Raw genomic sequence first — 22,490 nt, 5'->3', positions numbered from 1 at the left:
GAAGAGTTAGGAGAGTTCATTTTCAATGAAATGACTGAAACCAAACCCTGAAATAATTACATTTTCTAAACTGAAATGTTTGTCTTAGAAGTCTGCAAAAAAAAGATTTAATTTGTTTTTCTCTTGTATAGTTTTGCATGTGATATGAAGTAATTTCATTGTTTTTGAAAGCTTTGTCTTGTGTTTTCCAATCATTTAAATGCATAATTCTTTCACATTGTGTGTTGTGTTTCATCTTTATCTAACCTGCTAGACTGGTTTGTTCTTCTATGTTAGCATCTTTAACCTTTGACTGTCATGATGTGTAAAATGTGTGTGTGTGTGTGTGTGTGTGTGTGTGTGTGTGTGTGTGTGTGTGTGTGTGTGTGTGTGTGTGTGTGTGTGTGTGTGTGTGTGGCCTAGCATTACTATACTTGTGGGGACCTAAATATGTTTACACAGTCACGTGTGGGGACTCAAAATGGAGGTCCCCATAGGGGAATCATTCATTTTAGGGTGAAGACTTGGTAAGGGTTAGGGTAAGGGTTAGGCATGTGTTGGTTAGGATAAGTCTCCAGGAAATGCATGTAAGTCAATGTAATGTCCCCTGAAGTGATGTATACATGGTATGTGTGTGTGTGTGTGTGTGTGTGTGTGTGTGTGTGTGTGTGTGTGTGTGTGTGTGTGTGTGTGTGTGTGTGTGTGTGTGTGTGTGTGTGTGTGTGTGTGTGTGCCAGCTTGTTTTCATCAAGTCTCTGGCGCGTCTTGTGACTCTTTGGAGTCAGCACAGTCAATTCACAAATTAATTTGCTGTGCAGAAAACAAATCAGCTCCACTGCTCTGTATTCTTCACAGTCACTGCTGCACTGATTCGTACGTGTGTGTGTGTGTGTGTGTGTGTGTGTGTGTGTGTGTGTGTGTGTGTGTGTGTGTGTGTGTGTGAGCTCTATTCAGACAAACAACAAAAGAGCTTTCAGATTCAAATCCAGTCCTACGACACACATGATGGAGAGAGTTGAGATAAAGAGAGAGTCCGAGCGGCTAAAAGAACATCTCTCTCTTTCTCCTGACTCTTTTTGATTGCTGTCGTTATGGTAACCACACATGATTATTATGGGCTGCTCTGAGATGTGGACTAATGGAAGCAGAAGAGCTGCACAAAACATGAAGACTGTGACTATTAGCTGCATATGTATTTCTATAAACTAAGGACGCACTGTTCCAATTTGCTTAGATGGTTGCTCTTTTCTTAATACATTTGTCTAACTTTACCTAAATGAAAACGTCCCTTTTATGTTCATAAGTCATTAACCTAATATATCGAGATTTTTTACACATAGAAAAAGTGTATTATTGTTTACTGTGTGGAGACCTTTTATAGAGTAAACTTTTTATTTATCTAGAACTATGTATTTATTCATCCATTTGTCTATTCAAAACTATTTATGAATGAGTGTTTTTTACCACAATATAGCGGTGTGTTTATTATCTTAAATTAAATTGCAGCGTAGGCTTGTTGGCTGCCTCACACACTGGCACACTGCACCATGTAATATTATCACTTTAATTCAATATGCTTAGATGGCATGGACATATTCAAAATAGTAAGATATAGACAAAACATGAGGCATCAATAATGAAAATGAAAAAATATCTATCCATCTATCCATCTATCCGTCTATCCGTCTATCCATCTATCCATCTATCTATCTATCTATCTACCTATCTATCTATCTATCTATCTATCTATCTACCTATCTATCTATCTATCTATCTATCTATCTATCTATCTATCTATCTATCTATCTATCTATCTATCTGTCTATCTATCTATCTATCTATCTGTCTGTCTGTCTGTCTGTCTGTCTGTCTGTCTGTCTGTCTGTCTGTCTGTCTGTCTGTCTGTCTGTCTGTCTATCTATCTATCTATAAAAGTGTTTTATTTCAGGTGTTTTTGTTTAGGGTCTCGACACCAGTCCAGTTCACACCGATCCTCCTGCTCTCAGGTCATGATCCTCTCAGGCTGTGAGGAAATATTATAATAAATCCTGTTGAAACACCGCAGTAAGTGGGGGTTAACCCTTTATAAAGCTGCATCTACTGTACAGTATATTTCCCCTCCAGGTTGTAATGTTCATTATGTAAAATCACTTATATAATAAGGCTGGTACTCTAGACTCAAGTAGCAAGTACTGTACTGTGAGTTTCAAAGCCTGATTGAGCTTCTTTCTCTGAGCCATGAAGGTCTTTTATTGTCCATCAACTATTAAAACACATAGCCACCAACCCTCACTAGGGCTGCCATTGTTTTAGTCATCTAAACGGATTATTCTATTAATTAAATCAATTAACTGAAGCAGAAATACTTTCCCTTCATTAGAAGCAATAGTACATTTAGAAAAGTATCGTGAAGTCAACCACTCATTGGTTTTCTTTTTAGAAAATGCTTATTTTGTTGATCAATTGTACTGCTAACAATAATATTATCGGTCAAAACTGAATTTATTTAGTGCATCTAAGTATCATTACAACAAGAACAAAGATTCTGAAAGGCCAAAACGATGAATTATAATAATAGTTAGGCTACTGTTGTTTCAGCGCAACAGACTAGAACACAGAAGTGTGGATTAATCCGCCGCTGAAAATAGTCCCTAAAAAATGCACTTGTTACTTCTGTTTTCTGTACATAGTTGTTTTAAACATGAAAACATATATCGGTTTCATAATTTAGATTATTATGTAGGTCAAAAGGGTGTGGGGCTACGACAAAATAAAAAAATATATATAAATGATTTCCTTAAACATTAACACATCTCAAGAATGTTCAATAAAAAGATAAATAAATAAAAATATTTATACAAATATAAGAAGCAAAATGTCAAATAACAAAATAAAATGGCATTGGAAAAGACGTTATGTGGGATATTAGCACATCACACTCTTTGCTGATGAGACTGTATGCTATATTATAAATAAGATATTGCTTGTAAACAGAGCAAAGGACATGAGACAGTTATTTTTGATTAATCCTCTATGAGACTTCAAACAGAACGATGATGTGATTCGAAGAGATAATGTTTGAGATAATTAATCCAAACATGTCAGATTTTCCGATCATCGTTCATTCAGATGGAACCGGCTGTCCAAACATGTCCTAACAGCTACTGTCAGATGTACATGTTTGTTTACATGTCATAAAGATGCACGCCATCAGAAGTGCTTTGGTTGCTTTTACAGAAACTGGAGAAGCTGTCGGCTCGTCGGCTTTTAGGGGAGACTGAACTTGACACAAAGAGACAACTAACAGACGGATGAGAGTAAATAATATTTGTGTTTCCTCGCCGACCCGCTGTGAGGAAGCATCGACAGCCTCGAGGAAGTTTGGTTTTCTGCTCGTTATCACAGTCAGGACTCCAGCAATCCACAAAATAACAACTGAACAACAATAACAACAAACAATCCTCTCCAGTGGACCACTTTCAAGATCAGCTCACCAGTTTCTATTTTAATTGATGTTTTTTCTTTACTAGAAATAAGATTTGTAATGAACAACATACATATTTAAAACTTAGGGAATCACTTTAATTTCACCATAATGACGGCTTGATACATTGCAGGAGAAAGGACGAAGAAAAAGAAGAAGAAGAAGAATGGGCGAGTTTCCAACTTGTTCAGTGACTGAGCCACTGAGGCGCCTCAGAAACAAGATCCACTGAGAGACAGAGTAATGGCACGCTGCAGCCTACTGGGCCCCTGGCATCATTTGGCAGTGTGTGTGTGTGTGTGTGTGTGTGTGTGTGTGTGTGTGTGTGTGTGTGTGTGTGTGTGTGTGTGTGTGTGTGTGTGTGTGTGTGTGTGTGTGTGTGTGTGTGTGTGTGTGTGTGTGTATGTACCTCCTGCAGTTAGCCTTGTTGCCAGCAGCAGGCTGAACTAATCAGTTAGCGAGTTAGCTGCAGCGCTACTTGACCTTTTGAACTCTGGCTGCTTTAACAGACACATACACAAAATATCTAGATACACACACACACACACATACACACACACACACACAAACATGCAACACAACACAGCCAACAACACAAACTATCAGCAGCGTAAAAGGGTTTTCAAACACCAAATGAACCCAAAGGTAACCATGGATGCAGATGCGAAACAGTCACAGCTCAGTGGTCTGAGTGTGTGTGCGTGCGTGTGTGTGTGTGTGTGTTCATGATGGATGTGGTATCTAACCAGTTTCAGCGGCCCGCCTACAGGAGGCACAAATCGAAAAATTCATCACACATGCAGGCTAATTACAAATTGGTTCTCTGCGTGTTGCTGTGTGTCTGTGTTTCTGTGTGTGTGTGTGTGTGTCTGTGTGTGTGTGTTACCTTGTGCAGGCGTAAAGTGCAGTTTGACACAATGTGTTCAGCTCAGCAGAAACCTGAAACAAACACACAGAAACACACACATTTTGAGTAAAAGCACACACACATAAATAGCAAACAAGTTTAACAGTGTGTAGTGTAGTTAGCCCCCCTAAAGACTGCAGTGTTCATTACAGCAACCATTTTAAAACGTGCAAGAGACCAAACAAAATCCTGAGGATACTTTATCTGATTGCACATGTTTGTTTTCTTTAAAGCGGCACTATTATGCTTTTTGGGGGTTTCCCCTTTCCAGTAGTGTGTTATATAGGTTTCTGTAAATGGTCTGCAAAGACAGTAGAGATACTAAATACAAATATGAACCTGAAAATGAGCAGTATTGCGCCCCTTTAAAGTTATCATTACCAGCTCACAGAGATACTGTTGTTGCTGTAGACTTTGTCCTCTTAATAAGGTGTTTCCAAATAAAGCATGCCTTTGTCAAAGTAAAAAGAGACAGTGAAGATGCTTAAAATCCTAAAATGAACTCCAAATAAACTCCAAATCCTCTGAATCTCAAAGTGATGCCAGTACATAATCCTTCAGAGTTTCCATTCATACCCAATCAAACATGACAACTGGAAACAAAAGCTGCTTATGTGGCTGGCAGGCAAAACAATGTTGAAATGGCACTTTATTATTTGAGTATGATGACTAATCCTCAATTATGAAAGTCTCTTATGAACTAAAGTGTTTTCTGTTTGCTTGTAGCTTGTAGCACGACAGACAGAACATTTCACATTATAGAAATGCATTCATGAATGAATTCAAATCCTGTGGATGATCAAAAAACATTGTTGGGGATTTTGCCTTTCAATTTGGGTTCATATCAGGCACATGAAAATGCATGAAATAATACTTTTTATATGGGGACACATTTGTGTCATAGAAATAGCCCCCCAACTGTGTCCCCGATGCAGTAAACTTTACAAGTTTGTAAATAAAATAAAAAATGAAGGTAACTTTAAAACAATAGCGTATTCCAAGTTACCGTGCAGCAATTTGGTGGGTAGCCATTGGACAAAAGGGTAATCTCAGGGTGGAAAAATGTAGCTGAAGTGCCAAAAACTCTAGTTTGTCTAATGGCCAGAAAAATAGTTGTTCCCATATACCTTAATGGAACTGAAGACTAAAGGAACTACAGCACGGTCACATGACTTCATGTCACCACCGCTAAGCTAAAGGCGGCTAATGTTGGGCTATAAAGGAACTACAGCACGGTCACATGACTTTATGTCACCACCGCTAAGCTAAAGGCAGATAAAGTTGAGTGTATCCAGGTTTTAGGCCCACTTTATGATCTTGCTGCGATTTGGCGTTGCGGCATGTGTGATCCCATTGCATTTCATGTGGCTGATTTTATTACCAGAAGATATTAAGAACAGATGTTAATTGTTTTGTGGGAGCAGGTCTCACTCTGCCTGCAGACGTATTTAGTTCAGATCTTTTCATTTGGTTTCATGTCAGTTTTCTGCATTAATAAAAGTTATTGTTTGATCATGCTTCTCTTTCAACATGTGATACTGTAAATCTTTGTCGACACAAAGCACTTGTCGTGTTCGTGTTTCCTCTTGTTTAAAATCTGTGAACTGTGATCATTCTGCAGCCGGAGGCGTGCAAGTGTTTTCAAGTCATAGAAACCAAAATAGACTCACATCAGAGACTCATTAGAGCTCAGCTGTGAAGCAAAAACTGTCTGTGGGGGGTTTACACCTCCTGTATGACTGTGAAGTGATGCCGTCAGTTTCTCTGCACCCCTGGTGGGTAACAGAGCTGTAGGGGCCCTATTATGATCATTTTCAGGCTCATATTTGCATTTTGTGCCTCTACTGTGACATGTTTCCATGTTCCTCTGGAGGGAACACAGGGATTTTAGCCTTTCCAGACCGTTTACATGCACAACAACCTATAAATCACACTACAGGAAAGAGAAAGCCCCAAAAAGCATAATAGCGCGCCTCTTTAATGGAAAACAAAACAAATTGTCAAGACGTAATTACACAATCATTTCTCTCCGTTTCATTTTCTGTGACACTTAAACAAAGAGTGACACACACACACACACACACACACCCTGATGGTTAGACAGAGCATGGCGACAGTGACACCATGGTAACGATTGCCACTGCTCATCCTCCACCTGAGACTCTGTCTGTGTGTGTGTGTGTGTGTGTGTGTGTGTGTGTGTGTGTGTGTGTGTGTGTGTGTGTGTGTGTGTGTGTGTGTGTGTGTGTGTGTGTGCGCGTGCGTGTGTGTGTGTGTATCTTGCAATTAATTCTGCAAAGCACTCTGCCAGTGATGCAGGTCTTTAGGGGGAACACACACACACAGCGCACACACACAGACTAACACACCCACACAGTTGCACAAGACTGAGACACATGCACACTGTAACAATATCTGACACACACAGCTGATAAAAATGGACACACACACACACAGGTCCACAGGTAATAGAAAAGTAAATCAAAATGGTGACAGGAAGTTGGCGAGGCCGACAGGTAATGGACAATCTCTCTACGAGCTGCACTACTTCTATCCCACACAACAATGCATGTGTGTGTTGCTAGCAAGTTGCTCCTGATAGCATGGCTAACGGCGCGCGAATGAATGAATGCTGACTTGTAAATTGCCATTAGGAGTTGTAAAGACTGGATGAAGCACTAATGCCAACCAACTTCCCAGGAGAGGGAGGGTTCAATGTTCTTATCCTACTACTAGAGACCAACATATCCACATGACTCCAACAACGTTTTAAGTTGACATTGTAGCCTTGCCAACATTTGAATCGTCCCACTCCCATCAAATTGATTAGAAATGGAGAGAGTTCTCAATTCTGTCTGATATTGGGCGAAAATGTTAGTGAAGTAAAGTAAAAACAAACTATGATGTGAGGTAATAATGCTGCACATTTTGACCACAGTGTTAGTCCCGCCCATGGCTGATTACCTCAAATGCTTTTTAATCGAGAAACCGCAGTTTCATGTCATGATGCCAGCGAATCAGTCACCTCAATAGAGTGGGAGGATTGAAAAGTCTGCACAGGGACAAGTTGTCTGTTATATTCCGTCAGTTTTTCTTACAATAATTCATACAGCGAACGGGTCTTCACCTCAATTTGCTTCATGTAAAGGCTGCTTGCGTCCACTTGCTCCTTTGCATTGAACCCCCACCTCTAAAAGTAGCTCTCAACACACTTTTAGTGCAATACATTTTATATGCAAATCAGCAACTCCCTGCTTCCTCTGCTGTTTCAAACACTGCCTGTGTGTGTGTGTGTGTGCGTGTGCGTGTGCGTGTGTGTGTGTGTGCGTGTGTGTGTGTTTGTGTGTGTGTGTGTTTCCTGGGATTCATTTCCTGCTCTTGTGCTGGTGTTTTTGTAATCTCCCTCTCTGATTCAGAGTTTGTGAAACAGCGGCAGAGGAGAGCCGCGGGCAAGATTTAGTTTGTCCTCCACAGAGCAGCGGACATTTGTCTTGCTTATTTATTTATCTTCCTTTCTGTACAAATAGCTGAAGGCTGTAAGAAGCAGCGGCCATCAGTTACACCTCCTCCTCCTCCTCCTCCTTCTCCTCCCTTATCGCCTCTCTCCTCTCACCCATCCTCCACCTACACCTGGTAGCCTGTTGACCTGTCAGCACACAAGCGAGCTCTGTGTGTGTGTGTGTGTGTGTGTGTGTGTGTGTGTGTGTGTGTGTGTGTGTGTGTGTGTGTGCTCGCGTGTGTGTGTGTGTGTGTGTGTGTGTGTGTGGTGTGTGTGTGTGTGTGTGTGTGTGTGTGTGTGTGTGTGTGTGTGTGTGTGTGTGTGTGTGTGTGTGTGTGTGTGTGTGTGTGTGTGCGTGCGTGTCACTGCGGTCCCTGAGGCGCTCCTCTCCACCAGTGAAGCAGCTGTTTCCCTCGGAGCAGGAGGAGAAGCAGCTGCTGCCTCTCTGTGAATTCACTCTGTTGGTTTTACTGAACGTCTGCAGAGCGCCAGCAGCTCTCAGTCAGACCTCAGGCTCATCAGCTTAAACCCAGCACCTCCAAATAATTCTTCAGTAAAGTACAACTACTGTATGACACCAAGGCAAAAGAAGGGACTGGAGCACACTGACTGATTTGCAGCTATTTACATTCAAACTGAAATTAGAACTAAATAGACAAGGGCAAAAACATGTATAGCCAACATACAACAGGTGTTTCATTCTCATTGGATACTTTTTGGTTGAACAGGATTTCAAATCTTTTGGATAGGGGATCCAAAAAGGGGAAGGCTAAGTACCATGGCCTTATCAGGAACAAAAGCACTAAAGATATCACTCAACAAGTACATTTTTCTGGGGCTCTAAGCAGAATAGATGTCAAAAACGTAACCCTTAGTAAAACTAATGAAAACTACACAGAAAGATACAACAAATTCACATTTGTAGAATTAGAAAATGCAAATGTCCAAAAACATCGATGCATGTTTGAGTTTTACAGCAACATCTTGTAAAATTGGGTATTTTGCCAAACTTGTGTAGAGCAATTCACTTAAATACCACTTAGTATGGTATGTCCTAGTAAATATGGACAGCTCTATTGCTACAAATGCATTTTCTAAGATGACCTATATCAGAAACCATCAATTTAATAACTTTGCTAACACAGCCAAACAACAATATGTGCAAGACTGCTCATATATCAAGCCAGCTAAATAAGCTAGCTTTCTCTACTCACAGAAGAAATATTCCTCCCAGCGGTAATAAGCTTTTATGCTAGCAGTGGGAACACCAACTGTCCTGGCAGCACGGCTAACAGCAGCTAACGGGCAGCTAACGGCAGCTAACGGCAGCTACTTTAGTTAGCAGTTACCTGTTAGCGTTACTTTAGCTACAATCATGCTTCTAGTCTACGCTGAATCACAGATAAGAGGCAAAGCAGGTGGATGACATCAGAGGGAAAACCAGCAAATATTTTCTCCATAAAATATGATCCAGTTTCACCAATATCAACTTTCGAAGATTGTAGAACCGCAAGTTATGTATCGCAAGAACAAGCTAACAGACACTATTCTTGCTTTCAAAAGTCAGTGTAGCATATTTTTGAATCTATATAGAGAATTTAACATGTTTCTTTAACCCTTATGTTGTGTTCGGGTCTCCCTTTTCAAGTTAAAATTATATAATGACTACGCTCTAGTTTTTTTTATCGAAACAAGGCTTCATGATATCCTCCACAACCTATATAAACACTACAAAACTGATTTTGACAATTTTAGCCAAGTCTGAAGGTCTCTAAAAAAAAAGTGTATAATTTGGTGTTCGGGTCTGGGGAGACCCAGCTGCATGTTGTGGGTGACTCGAGATCAAATTTGGCCCAATCAAGAATCATCTTTGACTTTAGACGCCCCTCCCCCACCCCCTTCATCCACTGTAACAATAATTGTTCGCAACATGCACCTGGTCTCCCCTCCCTCTGCCCCCCTCCCCCCACGGGAACTCGACCTTTCACAAAGAACATGTACACTAACACTTGAACCTGAACACACACATGCACGTGTGCAATATGTGGTGTAATGTGTTTTGGGGCCATACAATACAATTACAACAGGATTGTACAGTTATGAATGCATTATAAGTTAGTTATGGTGTAGTTAAAACAATATTGGATGATAGTCATGTTTTGGACTAAAATAAATCATGCGTCAAAATTGACACGCGAACACCATGAACGGTAACAGCTTTCGAACACAACACAAGGGTTACAAGGTAAAATTAACTTTATTTAGGCTAACGTTTCTTCCATATTCATAATCTTATGATATAATGTGCAGAGCATTTAGAGTGATGGATTTACTGGCAGATCTTAGCTTGTTGCAGATATATTCATATTAGATATGTTAATATGTTCCAATACATTTCTTGGAAGAAATACAAAGTTAAATTAATCTTATGAAATAGTTTTGCTGTAAAGAGTAGTATGATATGCCCTAATGATTTTTCCACATACCACATAGTGAGTCAGAGGCAGGTATAGACGAGATTGAGTCTAATGCTGGAAATCAAAATTAATGGAAATGTTCCTGGAAAGGTGACATTTACATCTTCCTGTCCAAGCTTGTTCTGCAGTAATGCTTTAAGAAGACACCTGGGCACATGTTAATATTTCTCCTTATCTCGAGTTCACACCCTGCCAATCACTGCAGGCACAAATCTGTTCTTAAACCAAGGAATTCAATGAAGACCTTTGCAGGTGTGTCAGTGATCATATCATCAAGAATTTTGAAAATGTGGTGTTTGGTTTTCCTCAAAAACCCAAACTAGGAAGACAAATATTGTTTAATGACAATTTTGATAATGATTTTAGCAAATTTAACAATGAAGGTATATTTGATTATTTTGGTATTTCTGAAGGAGCAATGTTTGAAACTACTTTCTAATTAGACTAATGGAAATGCTGACTACTAACTTTTATATCTGTATGTTTAATAATATGTGTTTCTATTATTGCAAGGAGAGTCAATATACAAGTAATTGGAATTAGATAAATAATTTGTAAGTTGCAAACAGATGAATGTTATGGATGTTCTTTCAAAAGTTCAGGTGTTTAACAGTCTTATGGCCTGAGGTGGGAAGCAGTGGAGTACAAATACTTCGTTACTGTACTTAAGTACATTTTTCTGGTATCAGTACTTTACTCCACTACTTATTTTTCTGACCACTTTTTACTTTGACTCCTTACATTTTTAACAGAAATACCTGTACTTTCTACTTCTTACATGTTGAACCCAAATACCTGAACTTTCTACTTCTTACATGTTGAACACAAATACCTGTACTTTCTACTTCTTACATGTTGAACCCAAATACCTGAACTTTCTACTTCTTACATTTTGAACAGAAATACCTGTACTTTCTACTTCTTACATGTTGAACCCAAATACCTGAACTTTCTACTTCTTACATGTTGAACACAAATACCTGTACTTTCTACTTCTTACATGTTGAACCCAAATACCTGAACTTTCTACTTCTTACATTTTGAACACAAATACCTGTACTTTCTACTTCTTACATGTTGAACCCAAATACCTGTACTTTCTACTTCTTACATGTTGAACACAAATACCTGTACTTTCTACTTCTTACATTTTCCAAACAGGCTGGTTCCTTTAGTTTGAATGTGTGTTTGGTGGCGTGATCATTATTATTTAGAGTCATTGCGTGCCTATTGATTTGAACACGATCCGTGTATCCATCATTTCCTGGTCTTCTCTAAAGAAGAGGGACCAATGAAAACGTTGTCATGTTGCCGTTGTTCAGCATGGAAACATTCATTAGCTAACAATGACATTATTGTTCTATTAATATAAAGGGAGGTCAGGTACTCTTTAAAACAGCTGCTAGTTATGGGTACTTTTTACTGAAGTACATTTCAAAGCCCTCTTTACTTTTACTTGAGTAAAGAAGTTTAGTCAGTACTTCTACTTTCACCAGAGTATTTTTAAACATGAGTATCTGTACTTCTGTACTTCTCTACTCTGCTTATGGCCTGTGGAATGAAACTGTCCCTGTACAGTATTACTCTCCATGTGAAGGCAGCTCCAATTAATTTATTACGAGCTGTAAACAAAAACAGAATGAACACAGAGAGCCGCACCGAGCGACACAGGTCGATCACAACAACAGAGGACGGATATACATCACACACTCTCCTCCTCTCCTCTCCCCTTTCCTCCCCCTGTCCTCCCTCCGGCATCCATCCTCCCACTCACAGACAGAAATAGACTGATGGAGAGCAGGAGGCTCTGCTGGGAGATGACCACTGGACACACACACACACACACACATATATATATACTATGCTCCTATAGACACACACTCTGTACATGTGGATGATTCACAGCCGACAGCAGGTTGAATATTTATATGCTTCACACTTGTGCAGTTTATTAAGTATATAGAGCCTCTCACCTTGATGAAGGGAGAGTTTATTACAGGTCGGTTGTTATGGACTGCATTAGTTTTAACCAGGTGTTTCTAATCAGCTGAGTGTGTGTTATAGAGTCCCACACACTGCAGGGGCCATGTTGCAAAGTGTCGAGGTATCTGACTTATATGGCTGATTGAAATAAATCTCTCCTTTTATGTGGCAGTGTCAGCAGATATTGTAATTTAAGGAATACTGTATGTGCTCGATCTAAGCATTCAGAATATTGGTAAAAAGGTGCCTCGTAATTATTAGTTGTCGCTTCTGTATATTAATCATGATGATTTTGTAACTTTAAATGTAAAAACCCTGCTCAATGTTTGTTTTTTTTATGCTTGTGGAAGATACAATATGTAGAATCTGTGTTTCTAAAGCATTGGAATATGTGTTTATTACAACTTATTGAATAATGACATTTAAAATGATGCATGAAAGCATAATATGATCCAGTTTATGCCTCTATTTGGCAAAATAAATATGACTTTTAAACATCCAGGGACTGCACGAAACATAGTGACATCACTTCGTAACACTCGTGCTTTTATTGGCTAGCGCTCCAACAAATTGTACGTATGGCTAAGGGGCGGAACATCTCTAAGTGGTTGACCAATCACAACAGAGCCGGCCAGCTAACCAATCAGAGCAGACTGGGCTCTGGTTTCAGACAGAGGGTGAAAAGAGGTGCTGCAGCACAGGCAGTATGAGAAAAATAAAGAGCTAAATCATGGAGACATGTCCCAGTAGAGACACTAGATACAAATATGAACCTGAAAATTAGCATAATATGACCTCTTTAACAGTTTTGATGACACACAATAGATGTGTGGTGAATAGATACGAAGGGAAAACTGTGATATGAAAAGCTCAGTTCACACATTCTCTCTTACTCTCATAGTTTCAACTAGATAGTAGTTTGGATTATACTCGGTTTGGTTTTCTGCCCTCACCCCAAGACATAAGGAAATCGGGAACACTACTAAATAATTTATCTACTTCTCTTTTCAGAAACTGTGTCCATATCTGTCTGGAAAATCAAGAACACACTGTCAGCAGGTTTTATGAAAACCTTTTCTCGGAAAGTGTAGTTCCAAACATAATAAAATAACTTGTAATTTAACTGGGGCAACCTTTTAAAGAGCACGTTTGGGATTCAGGAGTGCTGTCACAGAGTCAGGCTGCCAATCAGATTCAAGATCAGCGCTGACGGCTGCAGACTGAAAACATTTGAATTTTGCAAATAATTTCCTCTGAGATTTGTATTTCTCTCTCTGACACACACTCGCTGTACTTTCGCACTCACAACTAAGTGTGAACCCTCAAACAGCACTTTATAGAAAGACAAGCACGCGCGCACACACACACACACACACACACACACACACACACACACACACACACACACACACACACACACACACACACACACACACACACACACACACACACACACACACACACACACACACACACACACACACACACACACACACACACACACACACACACACTGAGCTCTACTGGTTCAGTCCCAGTGGTCACTGCAGTCAGGAGACTTAACGGGACAGGTTAACAATATGATGCATGGCTTAACTTTGAGAGTGTGTGTGTGTGTGAGTGTGTGTGTGTGTGTTGTAACAGTGATAGATGAAGCTGCTACACTGATATAGATAGATTAAATCCCTGCAGCACATCTGAACTGTTTCAACTGAAAGGACGTTGCACCTTCAACTTTCCTGCAAAATGTTGTACATTTTTAAAAGACATTTACGAAATAAAACGTACACAGAGGTTGTTATGCGCCTGAAAAACGTGCGATGATCACACTTATACCATTTATCTGTATGGGGGCTGATAATGATTTTTTAAGTGATATCATTCTCTTAGTTTCACTTGATATTTGGTGGTTTGTGTGTGTGAAAAAAGAAAATGTTGTTTAGCCTTTACAGACCATTTACATGCACAGAAACCTATATAACACACTACAGGTAAGGGAAAACAACAACAAGCACAATACGGCCTCTTTAAATAAACACATTTTCTCCAAAAAAGACTTCATTCATCATGTATTGTTCAGATTAATATGTATTCTGAACATTTGACAGTGTATACATGAACTATGTGATGTATAGGAGACCTTCTCCAGCTGATAAAACAATCTCTGCCCTGACCTTTTCTTTTCTACACATAAACCAACACCATATATCTGCTATAAGATAATGTTCTCCGACATATTGGCTCGAACGGAGATGAATCGAGCGGCAGCAATGTCAACACGTTCACGGAAAACAAAACAGAACTTTGTTTCAGTTTGACAGTGAGACTATATTTCAGAATAAGAGGTTTTCAGAGTCTTTTTAGTCAATGATGTGTGGGTCAACATCAGATTAAATCACCATCTTAATAATTCATCGATCATTAAGTCCATCATTTCGCTGTTTCTACAATTGAAAACGACGTCAGCAAGTGTCGACGTGACACGTGTTCTGTCTCATCCAACTCTCTCTGTCTCTGCCCAGTGATCAGAAACACATGTGGGAACACACACACACACACGCACACGCACGCACACGCACACACACACACACACACACACACACACACACACACACACACACACACACACACACACACACACACACACACACACACACACACACACACACACACACACACACACACACACACACACACTGAGAGGAATGTGGAGGCGTGCAGGTCATCTGGAGCTGAACCAGAATCATCTGCAGGGAAACAAACAGTGTTTTCTGTGGAGGTTACAGAGTTCAGACTCAAACTCTTTCACTGCTTCAATGTTCTACCTCCTCTTCATATCTATTCTCAACACAGATATAACTAAACGGTGACACTGACAGCAGTGCTTATGTTATGTTTTATCTTCTACAAAACTTGATGTTGAAGGTGAATCTTGGTCCTTTTTCAGAGGCAGTTTGAAAGATCTCGAACTGGAAAACGGAGAGAAAGCCTTGATCATGTTTTGTTCCTCCAGCCAGCAGTTGGTCTATAACCCTGATATTTGTTTCCCTTAAGAAGATGAAAGTGTATAATTTGGACAGTCCGAAAGCATATGTCTACCTATGGCTTGTTATGTTTACACTGTTATCTTTTAATTACCTTTGCGAGGCGTCACTGATGAGGTTACATGGTGACACAGCCAAAATGGTAAAAGGACTGCATTTGATTAGCATTTTTTTCAGTCTCGGAGACTCCTCAAAGTGCTTTCATATACAAATCAGCATTCACCCACTCACACACATTCCCGCAGTGTCAGAGGCTGCCATGCAAGCTGCACTTGCTCAAGGAAAGTAACATTCACACACTCACACGTTGTCCATCAGTAACAATTTGGGTTAGGTATCTTGCCTAAGGACACATCAACAAGTGCTACAGGGACGACCTAACAGAGGCGTCAGGATGCACTACGGAGCTCTGGACATGACTTCAGGTTTGAAGATATTTTATATAATCCTAGATTTTTGTTTAACTGCTTTTGTGTTAATAGGGTTTTTATTCATAACTGAAGAAAAACACATTTTAAAAACTAGCCGTGTATATGTGGCCTTGGTGTGAGTTGAATCATAGAAAAACGAGAAAACCGTATTGAGAGGAACGACGGTGTTTTGCATCCTCGACATACCGTTTTCAGTCGTCATGTTGGGTGTTTGGATGTGATGACCTCATGTGCGTGACTGCGCTGTGTGTTTACGTGTTGCAGTGTGTGTACAGTACCAATGTATTGGGCTGATTGTGTGTTTGTGTGCGTGTGTGTGTGTGTGTGTGTGTGTGTGTGTGTGTGTGTGTGTGTGTGTGTGTGTGTGTGTGTGTGTGTGTGTGTGTGTGTGTGTGTGTGTGTGTGTGTGTGTGTTCATTGTTTGGGTCCAACCTGCATCATTAATCAGGAATGTGCGGCTCTGGGTCACAACCGGGGAGCGAACTCCGAGTGTGTATCATTTTTATGACCAGAAAATCTCAACATCACAGTTTCATGCCTTTGTCATCTTGAAATGAAAGCAAACATCTCATGATAACAAAGCAATATTGAGATATCCCAGCATACAAATTGTATTCTACGGGTGCAACAAAACAGATTTGTTTGCGACTGATCCTCTTAAAAACGACACTATGATAATTTAGATATATTTGTCAAAGAAAATGATATCAATGATGCAAAATCCATATCGCAATTTAAATGTAATTCTAAATAGTTGCAATTTGGTGTTATAGTCTGTGTTGTTGTGTGTGGTAGACCCCCACACACACACAACAACACAGACTATAACACCCCTTGTTGTGCAATACCAATTATGTGCAATATATATATGCTGTTAATAGCTGTGCAATATATACCTGGCTGCTATCTCTCTCAGAACTGTTACAGGATGTGTATTTTGTAAATTGTGTAGTTTTTGTATGCATGCTTCTTGGTTAATATTAAGCTGTCTTTGGCTCGTTTCTTGCTGTAAAGGCCGCTACACACCCACCTGAGACCAAAGAACGCGTACCGAAGGCGTCCCGACTTTTACGTGAGCTTCGTCGCCTGCGTCGGCTTCAGTCGACGAGTGGCAATAACTGTCCTTACCAGCAAGCAGCGGTAGTGTGAACAGACAATCAGAGTGATTGCTTGGGCCGACTTTCTCTGACCTCCCGCGGCCGATTCAACATGTTGAATCGGTCGCGGGAGGGAGGTGTGAAAAGGTGCCGTAAAGAGACGACGGTGCGGGACACACAAACCTGAGTAGGGCGCCACGAATGCCCGACTGCCTCTGACGGCCTCTGACGGCCTCTGACTCCCAAAATCGGGCTGGTGTGTCCGGGCCTTAACAAATGCACATTTCCCCAAAGGTATTCTGATTCAGATTTTTTTAATCGTACATCCCTTGCTGTCATATTTTTATCCATTTGCAAAATAAAATGTCTTGATTATTGATCAATTCAATTATTTAAAAAATATTTACAAAAATAAGAGAAGAATAACAAAAAAAGAAAAATATAAAAATAATAACAAAATAATAAGGAAAATAATAAAAGAGGAAAATACAAAATGTGTGAATAATCAAAGCAAAAACAGGGAAATAGAGAGGCCTACCTTCAGTTTGAGCCTCCTGCTGGGTTCAGTCCTGCAGAGAGAGAGAGAGAGAGAGAGAGAGAGAGTTATCAGAGGAGCAAACACTCAGAGATAAACTAATTTTCTTCAACAGCTTCACATATTCACTCAACTGCTCTTAAATCCACACACACTCAGAGATAATGCAGCTGTTTTTTATTGTAACTATATCTGTAATGCATTTTGTATGCCGCACACATTCGGTGAAAATGAGAGCTTGTCTTTTTTACATTAAAGTGGCGGAGGTTATTTTAGCAGTTGACAGAAACGGTTGCCTGTCAAACAAACATACGAAAACACTCCAAGTCTAGGTATTGTGTAGGGGTGTAAGAACATACAGATTTGAGTATTGCAATGTCAATTTCTGTGATACTGTAACAATTATTTAAAGCACTTTGGATTTCTGGATAATAAAATACATAGAGTGTGTTCTATTTGCAGACATTCCTGTATTGATTTCATGTGATTTTTACTTGCACCATTGTGTCACGTGCAATATTGTCTCGTTTCTTATATATCTTGAGTATGCTGTACTGGATGTTGCACTGTTGTGACACCGAGACACTTAGGATTTTCATTGCCAACAACAACGCTGTAGAATCTATGAATCTGATGAATCCTGAAAGCACTTTGAATGATATGGGCAAAGATATTTGTTTTGCTCAAATTGCAAGAAAAGCAGTGCAATGATGTTGCAAGGAATGTGAGGAATGCAGGTACCACTGGTCTAATGGCGCAACAAATGAGAAAGTCTCCGTAACTTCGATTAAAGAACAATGCCACATATTGCCTTGCTTACAGTATTACAATATATTGCAACTTATTTTCAACAAATCACAGCAATTTGAATCAGGCAGCCTCAGTCTTTATTTCAACATGGCAGAAGCATCTATTCTCTATCTGTCTCGCAGCCTCTGTCCATGAAGCTGAGGAAAGTCAAGTGTGAGTTTGAAGGAGGGAACGAGAAAATAAATTGGAACAACAGCACGGCTGCTTCAGAGTGTTCAGTCCAGACTTCTCTCTGATGACCTCTGTGACCCCGGCTTTAGAAAACATGACAGCAATCTGGACTGTAATAAAAGTACACACACACACACACACACACACACACACACACACACACACACACACACACACACACACACACACACACACACACACACACACACACACACACACACACACACACACACACACACACACACACACACCAGTCTGTCATTCTTTTCACGTCCACCTCAAATCCCTCTGGTGAGAAGGAACGAGGAAGCGATGAGGAGGAGGAGGAGGAGGTGACTGAAGGAACATTTACCATCTGTAATCAAAAGAACTCCATGTTGGATTGTCGCCTCCCCCCTCCTCTTATTCTCCCCTCCATCCTCTCTCTCTCTCTCTCTCTCTCTCACTCTCACTCTCTCTTCAATTTCCTTCCCTCTGTTGCAAAGCATGACCGGCATACTGATGGTGGGATTACACACACACACACACACACACACACACACACACACACACACACACACACACACACACACACACACACACACACACACACACACACACACACACACACACACACACAAAATCTAGCGAGAGAAGTAATGACTTTCTGCCTTCTCTCTCAATTCGCTCCGAGCTGCCAATTCCCACTGGGTTTGTGTGTGTGTGTGTGTGTGTGTGTGTGTGTGTGTGTGTGTGTGTGTGTATGTATGTATGTGTGTGTGTGTGTGTGTGTGTGTGCGTGCGTGCGTGTGTGTGTGTGTGTGTGTATGTATGTGTGTGTGTGTGTGTGTGTGTGTGTGTGTATGTATGTGTGTGGTGTGTGTGTGTATGTGTGTGTGTGTGTGTGTGTGTGTGTGTGTGTGTGTGTGTGTGTGTGTGTGTGTGTGTGTGTGTGTGTGTGTGTGTGTGTGTGTGTGTGTGTGTGTGTGTTGGCTGAGGATAATAGGACCACACAGTAAATGTCTTCAGGCGGGTCGAGGACCTGAACTTGAACCTGACGCTCTGTTCCACCTCCGTTTGAGTCCAGATTAAAAAAATCTTAATATTGTACGTTTGTTTCTGCTCTGCTGCAGCTCTGAGAAACTCATCTGTGCTCAACTCAGTGAGGCTAAAACAGTCACAGAGACATTTCATGTTAATGTTATGATATAGAGGGCCCTTTTGGGGTTTTCTCTTTTCTGTTAGAGAGGTTTGGGTGCATGTAAATGGTCTGCAAAGGCTAACATCTTTGCTCCTGTGTTCCCTCCAGAGGGAGTTTCTCTCCCACACACTCCCCCCCGGCCTGAAACACCTCCATTGGACTACTTTGTTTACTTCCTCAACATGGTGAAATCACTTTGTGATAGGCTAAGAGGCGGGACATCTCTAAGGGGTGGACCAATCACAACAGAGCTAGCCAGCTAACCAATCAGAGCAGACTGGGCTCTGGTTTCAGACAGAGGGTGAAAAGAGGTGCTGCAGCACAGGCAGTATGAGATACTGATATACACCTGAACATCAGCAGGAGAGGACTCTTTAAAGTAGAGACACTACATACTGATATACACCTGAACATCAGCAGGAGAGGACTCTTTAAAGTAGAGACACTACATACTGATATACACCTGAACATCAGCAGGAGAGGACTCTTTAAAGTAGAGACACTACATACTGATACACACCTGAACATCAGCAGGAGAGGACTCTTTAAAGTAGAGACACTACATACTAATATACACCTGAACATCAGCTGGAGAGGACTCTTTAAAGTAGAGACACTACATACTGATATACACCTGAACATCAGCAGGAGAGGACTCTTTAAAGTAGAGACACTACATACTGATATACACCTGAACATCAGCAGGAGAGGACTCTTTAAAGTAGAGACACTACATACTGATATACACCTGAACATCAGCAGGAGAGGACTCTTTAAAGTAGAGACACTACATACTGATATACACCTGAACATCAGCAGGAGAGGACTCTTTAAAGTCAAACATAAAGTCTGTTTCTAACCAGCGCCGAGGAGGTCAAGTATTCAGCTCAGTTTGTTAGTCTGTCAGCAGTTTAACTTAAAAGCTACTGGTCTGACGTTAATAAACTTAGGAGGGATTAGCAAGGCCCAAAGAAAAACACTCATTTTTAAATGGATTTAAGTTGTGATGTAAAAACAACCACTGGAGAAGTGTGTTGGATATTTATTTCCCACATCTGAGAGACTCTCTAGTTTCTGCTGCTGGTTAGTGTTGATGAATGACACACACACACACACACACACTCACATTTGTGTGTTGTGCACTATGAGTCTGTGTGCATGTGTGTGCGTGTGTGTGTGTGTGTGTGTGTGTGTGTGTGTGTGTGTGTGTGTGTGTGTGTGTGTGTGTGTGTGTGTGTGTGTGTGTGTTTTCGACCAGTAAGAACCCTCAAATTCTCATTTCATGCTTCAGTGAGAAGCTCCTCGGCCATTGTTGTTTCTGCTCCTCATCCTCAAATTCCTCCTCTCCTCACCCCCTTGTCTCCTCATCCCCTTGTCTCCTCTTCCCTTCCTCTTCTTCGTCCCTCTTAAGATAAACTATTATGAGCTATAATATTATAATTACTATGCCAAAAGTGTTTAAAATATCAATCTTCTCTCTTGCGACCTCTATCCTCAGACCTTCAATTCAGATAAGCAAAAGAGAATTGAAGAGGAGCTCGATGAAGAGCAACAGAGGAGGATTAAAGAGTGACCTCCTGTCTTTCTCACACTGATGGGTTGTGAAAAAGGCAATTTCTCCCATTAAGTGTGCCACAGACTGTGAGATTGACCTTCTTCATTGTCAATAACTTAATGTCAAAGTGTCTCATCTCTGTTTCAGTCACAGTTCAGCGCGGCTCTAAAGACATGCGTTAGGCAGCTGCAATAATATTATCCCTTAGTATGTCCACGCTGAAAGTGATGAATCTGACATCTTTACAACTCATTTTGCGACTAAATCTTTCACCAAATAGAGCAGAACAGGCAGCTTTAAATGGCAATTTGGGAAGGTCGATGATGCTAATGATTAAATCTCACAAACACAGAGGTGACATTCATCACGTGAATACAGATTCAATACCAGTTTTCGCAGGTACAGTAGAGAGTTTGGTAAATCCGACTTAGAATATACGTACAGAAATCTCAGCAGAGGGTAAGGGGCCCTATCATGCCTTTTGGGGGTTTTCTCTTTCCTGTAGTGCAGGGGTGCCCAACCTTTTTTGAACCGAGAGCTACTTTTATAGTTGCCAGTCTGCCGAGATCTACCAGTCCAAATAGAGAGGCGTAGCCATTACTGACAGCGTACTACCAGGTAAATACACACTTCTACTTGTATAAAACTGACCTTTGTACGATTAATACTTCATAAAATACTGCAGATCCTTTATCTTACCTCTTTCTAATCTCCACACACACAAGTATTTAACTGAAGTTACACAAGTGGTGTTGATACACAGTTGGAGTTTATTCACACGTCACAAACTACAGTGGGTAATGTTTTCAAGAAACATTGAACAGTGCTGCCACATATGATACAGGAAAAAAGAAAAGACTCTGAACCCTTTCTTTGCCATTATATAAAAATAGTGTTGCTCCAAAAGTATAAATTAGTTTTACTAATAAGACAACTCAGATCTGAAGCTACACAGGAATCTGCTGCCAAAGTGCAATAAAAAAGACTAAATTAATAGAATCAAACCCTTTTTTTGTTGCATTTTAGTAGAGTATAAAAAGAAATGCCTTTAAAATAGGATGCAAGCAACACTAGTTTCTTAACCTGAATTGATAATAGACTATAATCAATTTAAGTTTGCATTCTTATACCATTTTGTACAATAATTATAATGAATAAGTTCAAACAAACAAAAACTTAAAGCTGATTAATAACGTGATCGACTGGTTGATCACCCCTGCTGTAGTGTTTTATATACTGTAGGTCTTTGTGCATGTCAATGGTCTGCAAAGCCTGAAACGCCTCCATTGTACTACAATTGTTTACTTCCATAACAAAGTGACATCAAGATATAACACT

General features: G+C 40.3%; 1 protein-coding gene across 1 annotated transcript in view; it reads right to left on the bottom strand.

The window, feature by feature from the left end:
* Positions 1–22,490, bottom strand: part of sulf2b (sulfatase 2b) — an 82,729-nt gene that overhangs the window by 44,484 nt on the left and 15,755 nt on the right. The window contains 2 exon segments of the mRNA XM_034125571.1: positions 4,350–4,402; positions 17,440–17,470. The gene's annotated coding sequence lies outside the window, so the exon portion shown is untranslated.

This window comes from Trematomus bernacchii, unplaced genomic scaffold (genome assembly GCF_902827165.1).
Source record: "Trematomus bernacchii unplaced genomic scaffold, fTreBer1.1, whole genome shotgun sequence".
NCBI lineage: Eukaryota > Metazoa > Chordata > Actinopteri > Perciformes > Nototheniidae > Trematomus > Trematomus bernacchii.
This window is presented reverse-complemented; position numbering and strand designations above follow the sequence as displayed.